The sequence below is a fragment of the Hibiscus syriacus genome, unplaced genomic scaffold (assembly GCF_006381635.1).
Source record: "Hibiscus syriacus cultivar Baekdansim isolate YM2019G1 unplaced genomic scaffold, ASM638163v2 tig00110528_pilon, whole genome shotgun sequence".
Lineage (NCBI taxonomy): Eukaryota > Viridiplantae > Streptophyta > Magnoliopsida > Malvales > Malvaceae > Hibiscus > Hibiscus syriacus.
Window position 1 is genome coordinate 3,886,663 of NW_024062770.1, and position 6,115 is coordinate 3,892,777.

Here is a 6,115-nt window from a genome sequence, read left to right on the forward strand (position 1 = left end):
CTTTAGACCATATAAGTGAGAAACGCATATCAAAACTCCATAAAGATGGATTTTTAGATTCATTTGTTTTTGAACAATATGATGTATGCGAATCTTGCGTGTTGGGAAAATGACTAAAGCTCCTTTTAATAGTAATGGTGAGTGAGCAAGTGATTTATTTGGGTTAATACATTGTGATGTATGTAGACCGATGAATACACAAGCCAGAGGTGAATTCCATTATTTTCACCGATCACTTCAGTTGGTATGGGTATATTTATCTTATACACCATAAATCTGAAGCCCTTGATAAGTTTAAGGACTTTAAAACTGAAGTACAAAATCAAATAGGCAAGAGTACTAAGGCACTTTGATCAGATCGAGGTGGAGAATACTTAAGTATAGAGTTTGATGAACTCCTTAAACAATGTAGGATTGTCTCACAGCTTACAACACCTGGTACATCACAGTGGAATGGAGTTTCTGAAAGAGGGAATCGAACACTATTAGACACAGTTCGATCGATGATAAGTCATAGTGATCTTCTGATTTTTTTTTTGGGGACATTCACTTGAAACAAGCACTTTTACACTAAATCGTGTTTCATATAAATTGGTTCAAATGACACCATACGAGATATGGACTGGGAAGCATCCTAGTATGTCTTTTATGAAGATTTGTGGTTGTGAAGCTTATGTAAAACATGATGTCTACAAAGCTCGAACCTAAATCTCATAAGTGTATATTTGTTGGATATCCTAAAGAAACTATGGGATATTATTTCTTCAACCCTAACAAGAACAAAGTGTTTGTTGCTCGAACAAGAGTTTCTCTCGAAAGAGAATTTATCTCAAAGAAATAGAATGGTAGAAATATTGAACTTGGAGAAGTTCAAGAACAACATATCAATGAACCTAAAGTTGAGCATGTTTCACACGTTGTTGAGGAGCATTCAACAGATTTAGAAACACAACCACTGCGCAGATCCACAAGAGAACGTCGTGCACCTGAGAGATTTGGATTTCTCATTACTGATATGGAGATGTTCTTCTTATGGATCAAGATGAGCCCAGGACTTATCAAGAAGCAGTGTCTAGCCCAGACTCTGAGAAATGGCTTGAAGCCATGAGATCTAAGATGGATTCCATGTCAGTAAACCAAGTATGGACTTTGGTTGAACCACCTGAATGGGTCAAACCAATAGGGTGTAAATGGGTTTTCAAGAAGAAAACCGACATGGATGGTAATGTACAAACAGACAAGGGGCGATTAGTCGCTAAAGGTTTTCGACAAGTTCATGGTGTAGACTATGACGAAACATTCTCCCCTATAGCTATATTTATGTCCATCCGGATCTTGCTCGTAATAGTTACATTCCATGATTATGAAGTCTGGAAAATGGACGTCAAAACCACTTTCCTTAATGGAAAACTTGAAGAGGATGTGTATATGACACAAGCAAAAGGTTTTTGCATTCCAGGAAATGCTGGAAAGGTTATTAAGCTACAGTGGTCTATTTATGTAGTAAAGCAAGCTTATCGAAGCTGGAATCTTCATTTCCATGATGCAATCAAAGAGTTTGGTTTTATCAGAAATGAAGATGAGCCTTGTGTTTATAAAAAGGCTAGTGGGAGCATTTTTTCTTTCCTAATCTTGTATGTAGATGACATACTCATCATAGGAAATGATATACCTACTTTACAGTCTATTAAGACTTGGTTAGATAGTTATTTTTCTATGAAAGATTTGGGTAAGGCAGCGTATATCTTAGGAATTAAGATCTATATAGATAGATCAAGACGACTTCTAGGTCTAAGTCAAAGTACATATATAGGCAAAGTGCTGAAAAGGTTCAGTATGAAAGAATCCAAGAAAGGATTTTTGTCTATGAGATATGCATTCTCTTTCGAAGGAAATGTATCCTTCAACTCCACAAGAAAGAGAAAGAATGAATAAGATTTCATATGCTTCAACTATTGGTTCTATCATGTATGCCATGATATGTACTCGACCATATATAACGTATTCTTTAATCATGACGAGTCGGTATCAAGAAAACCCTGGTGAAAATCACTAGGATACGGTTAAAAATATCCTTAAGTAAGTAAGAAAAACTAAGGATAAATTCCTTGTCTATAGAGGGGAGGAAGAGCTTAGTGTAAAAGGATATACTGATGACAGCTTCCAAACTGACAATGATGACTCACGATCTCAATCGGGTTTTGTGTTTTGTCTTAATGGAGGTGCTATGAGCTGGAAAAGTTTGAAGAAAGACACAGTAGCTGATTCTATAACAGAGGCTGAATACATGGCAGCCAGTGAAGCAGCAAAAGAGGTTGTTTGGATCAAGAAGTTTATATTGGAATTAGGGGTTGTTCCCAGCATATCAGATGTTGTAGAACTCTGTTGTGAAAATAATGGAGCAATTTCACAAGCAAAGGAACTCAGATCTCATCAACGATCCAAACATATTCTTAGGCGCTTTCATCTCATTTGAGAGATCATAGATTGAGAAGATATAGAAATATGCATAGTACACACGGATGACAACATTGTTGATCTCTTGACGAAGTCTCTTACACAACAACACTGAGTCACTCGGTATTAGATATGTGAGTGATTGGTCTTAGTGCTAGTTGGAGATTGTTAGAGTATGTCCAAAGACTAATCATATGATGATTGTAATAATACATTTATTTACTGATTTTATTGAATAAAGGCATTGCCAATATTATTTTCAGTTATATGTTTGTGTTTAACATAAACTGAAAGATAATAAAGTCCAGATAATAACATTATTAAAAGATCCATAGTCAAGTATTATTATGGGCATGGACAATAATAATACGCTTAAGACTAACATGTTATTGATTGATGACAAGGAGTTGTCATTGTCATAGAGATGTCAGAATTGATACATGATTATATTGTTAGAGAACAATGTATTGGATTGACCAATCATGAGCATATGTCTTGGATTATTATGTAACGGTCATAACATTGCTCATGGTGATGACTATATGTATGATCCTCAGACTTGAGATCAATGTCATCCCAATATATATTGTTGTATGTTTTGATACAGTTAAACATGCTCCGTAACTGGTTGCACTATAAAGACTGTTATTGAATATATCTCGATATATGTAGTGGGGTGTATATGGTTATAGGATTTATCCTTCCTACATAATAGGAAATATATCACATGCCACTTGATTGAGTGAGACTAGAAATGCATGGTCATGCTCGAATAAGTTGATATGTGATATCACAAATTATTCGTTAATTATAGTCTACTCTAGATATCAAGAAACAATAGATGGGCTATACAAGTGTGACTATTCTAAGACTTGTGCCTATTCTAGATATAAAGGACAAAATGATGTAATACATAAAAAGAGTTAATCACGGAGATGATATGTCGAATCATAATTTCTTGTAACTTAGGTGACAATGATATATTGCTAAATGTCACTCATTGTATGTAATATTATAATTGTTCTAATAATTACTACTAACGTTACAAGAACCTACAGGATCACACCCTAGGATTGAAATGAGCAAAGATGTACAATTTGTTGTATGTTACTAAAATATATCTAGAGTTAAGATATGTATATTTGATATACATATGATTTTAATTATCCCGAATATAGTAAGTAAGCATTAAAAGAATGTAATTTAGATTACAACTCTTTCAATTGATGTATAATTCAGATTAATTAAATAAGTTTTTAAATAAACATTAAAGATTGTAATTCAGATTATAAGTCTTTAATGTATATTTAATTTGAATTAATTAAATAATATTTTATTTATTAATTTAAAATAACTTTAAAAACACTAAGATGTTAGGGTAATTCATATATTTAAAGGAGGTAAGGTCTAGCAGCCATTTTACTTCAGTCATTTTTCTCAAAACTGATTTTGGGAAAACAAAATTTTGCTCTCAATCGGGGTGAACTAAGTAGAGGTCGAGACGTGTTTTCATGGAGGCTTACGATTCGAACCGTTCGTGATCACCACTTCTCTTTGTCGTCTTTCCTATTTTTCAAGGAACTCATTGTAAGTATTCGCATCCTTTCCTCCCGATTTCGATTTTATATACTTGGATCGCTGGTGAGACTGTCGAGTTTTTTATTTCAGTTGTGTCGTGGGGTGCGCTGACGGTCCCAACACCAACATCAAACTTGAATGAGGTATCATTGTTGTTTCTTGTGAAGGAAGATAGTAAGTGTTTCAACTTGGGTTGTAAGTTATCTTTATCTTTCTCTTTACTTCAAACATCATCATTTTCTTTCATTACTATCTACTTATCACATTTTCTTTTCTTAACCTATTATACTTTTACCATTCCATATCTATTTCTTTACTAACCATTTTCTTTAGCCGACGCAACAAACAAAGAAAACTTGTTCAATCTTGAGTTAGTTCTCTAAAGGACCCAACAAGAGAGAATTAAGAGGAAAAATGCAATAGGGAGAGTGAGAACATAAGGGGGGTCTGAAAAAGCCAAGAAACATATCCCCGAGTGTGAGTGGAGTGAAATCTGAATTTTTCTTTGGAGCGACAAAGTGAGGCTTTGTGAGTGTGTTGGTAAGGTTTTAATTTTTCTTTATTTTCTACTAACAATGTCTTGTGATCTTCCATCTTTCCAAACATTGGAGGATGAACAGCAAAGAACAAACACATTTCACACTCGTTGCCATGCAAATGGTAAAGTGTGTCTTGTAGCTATTGATGGAGGAATTGTACAAACATTGCAAGCACATACATGATAAACAAATTGGGGCTTACAACGATTAAACATTCCAGCCCATGTGAATTGTAATGGTTGAAAAATAAAGGTCACTGAACAAATACTTGTGATATTCTCAATCGGAAGGTACAAAGATGAGATTCTATGTGATGTGGTGCCTATGAGTACGAGTCATTTACTTTTAGGGAGGCCATGGAAATTCGACAAACGGGTTGTCCATGATGGATTCACAAATCGCTACTCATTCATCCACAATGAAAGAAAAGTCACATTGACTCCATTATCCCCTAATCGAGTGAATGAGGATCAAACTCATTTGAAAAGGAGTATTAAAGCAATGAAAGAGTAACTTAAAGACAATGCAATTGAAGAAGAATGTTTGGAGGAAAATTCAAAGGAAGAAAAGCATTTTGAAGTTGAACAAAAGGAATTTGGAGACAAGAAGAATGATGAACAACTGATTTTATTTAACGATTTTTTTTCTCCTAATCTTGATTTTTCTTTGATGCATGATAATGAAAAAACTTCCAGGGATGATCCAATCATGTTTCCAATCATAAATATTATCAAACAACAACCATGTTTTGATAAAGAAGTTTTAAAGGACAAACCAATACAATTGTCCATCAAGAACAAGCGTTTACTTCCATTCATAAGCATTAATGGGTTTGTTTTCTCTACTCTTTTGGAATTGATTTTCTTTTCTACTAATTTGATTGTGGTTGTAGGAAATGAAAGAAGACATAATTTTGAGAAAGAGTTGCACCCGGACGATGAGAGGAAACAAAGAAGATTCTTAAAAAAACTTACTTTGCCATGCCTAGCTTTTTAATGGTTGTTTCCATTAAATCAAAGGTGATCATTTGGAAAGATACAAAGGCAAAAGCACATGATGTTTCCAACAATCACCAAAGAGAAGTTGAAGGGATAAGTACCTTTTCCAAAAGACATAATGTTTCAAGCCAAGTAGTAGTTCAAAGGACAAGTCCCTTCACCAATGAATATGATGTTTCAAAACAATAGAAATAAGTTTACATGATCTACCTACTTGAAGGATTTCAAAGGTTAAGACTCTTCCCCAACCATCATGATGATTCAAAGGAAGAAGACGAAGAGTTATATACCTTCTCCAAAGGATGTGTTGTTTCAAGCAAAGAGATTGTTCAAAAGACATGCTTTATCAATGAAGGATATGATGTTTCCAAAACATATTAAGGATGACTCCAAGAGATGCAAGTCTTTACACAGAGACATGTTGAATCAAAGCAACACAAACGAGATGGAACAAATAGGTTGAACATTTCATAGGGAACATATTCTCAAGAAGAGCATAATGATTTAATCATCCCTACATCAAGAAGGTCTTCAATGAAAAGC